Source organism: Limulus polyphemus, unplaced genomic scaffold (genome assembly GCF_000517525.1).
Source record: "Limulus polyphemus unplaced genomic scaffold, Limulus_polyphemus-2.1.2 Scaffold755, whole genome shotgun sequence".
In the NCBI taxonomy this organism is placed as follows: Eukaryota; Metazoa; Arthropoda; class Merostomata; order Xiphosura; family Limulidae; genus Limulus; species Limulus polyphemus.
This window is the reverse complement of record NW_013666365.1, coordinates 70,976-72,691: the sequence shown is the minus strand read 5'-3', so window position 1 is coordinate 72,691 and position 1,716 is coordinate 70,976.

Below are 1,716 nucleotides of genomic sequence, written 5' to 3'. Positions count from 1 at the left end.
CTTTCTTACCACCACTGAGTACTATGGATAGGTTGTCATACAAGTAAAGATTAAGATTTCTGAAATTGTTTTCTTGTGAAAGAAGTTACAGGGGATATATTAAGGTGTTTAAGATTGTTAAATGAATTGATAGTGCATAATCTTGTTTTTGTGCTTAATGGTGAGAATGGTAGGACTAAGAGCCACATAAAGTTTGGTAGGATAGGATATTGCTAGCATTCATGTTACATTAATAAATATTAAAATGTTGTATTGTTTCACAGTGTTAAGTTAGATGTAGTCTTAGTATGGCTATAAACCATGCTGCTCAAGTTAGTACATATACAAATACTGAAAGTATTGAAGTAACGTGATTAATTTTTTACAAAAATTATCTAGTTTGAGGCATTTAACACCATGTTTTAGATGCTTCTTAAATTTAAGAGTTATGATATTATCAACAGATTTGCTTTCTGGCTTACTTGATAATATGTATTTAATCCATTTACTTTGTTTGATTACAAATATGAATGTGTTTAAATTAAAACAAAAATTACTAGAGTAGTTGAAAAAAAAAAACTTGATTAAAACATAAACAAAAGATTGTTAGCAGTCTGATTCAAAAAACACAGAATAATGGCAAAGGAGCTTGTGAAAATGTCCACATAACCACTGCATTAAAATGAGATATTCTAATTTTTTAAATATTTTGTGCTGAAGCATTCCTTTAAATTGTCATCTGACAGAGAATGTTGAGAAAACTTTGATTTTTTTTTATTGTAAAGAGAGAAAGTACTTTAACAAAGACTTAAAATGGCTTGCACATGTAGTTTATTTGGTGCATCTGTGCCATTTATATGTTTTAAGCCAGGTCATATTTTCAAGATTTTAAAATTATCATGATTCTAGCTATATACTGTGAAGAATGTAAAAGTAAACCTGAACATCATTACTTCATATGCAGAGAATAGTTGTCTCTGTAGAGAGACATGATGTTTTCCTATTGTTTCTTCTTCCAAACACTTTTCAATCAACTACCATTCCTTCATTTTTCAACGGATTGACTTAAAACTTGATAGGGTTATACCTTGGTTAAATATGCCCAGACAATTTTTAATTTTTTTTATTTAGGCCTTTTTAAGGATTTAATAGAATCAAAGGTCATACAACCTAAAAATGTATATTGTGGGCTCTTGTGTATGTTGTCATATTTACAGCAATCAAGATGAAAATTGGCACAAATATAAATTTTCATGCACCCAGCACATTGATATACAAGAAAGCTGGATTTGCCTATTTTGAGTTTGTTTGTTTTTTCAGAGGGGTCAGAGCTCAGAAAAAAGAATAATTTTGAGGCTTTTGGTCAATTACTCAACCATATTTTGACCACCTTACGTGGGATTCGGTACAAAGATACTTTTCTACAGGTCCCACACATTGGCAAACAAAAATGAGGGACTTGCTCATTTTTAGTAATTATAGGGGGGGGGGGGTGAAGATGTCACAAAAAGCATAATTTTAGGTTTTGTTTTAACAATTACTTTGCCTTATTTCTGCTAATTTACATGGGATTTGGTACAAAGATATTTTTTTTACAGATCCCATACATATACATACAAAAATGTGGGATATGCCTATTTTTTGCATGCTAGATTTCCTTCAATTATTTATTTTGATTAAGAAAGGACGTTACTTTGATTCTAATTCATTACCACCTAAGCCATTTTACAGCTATTT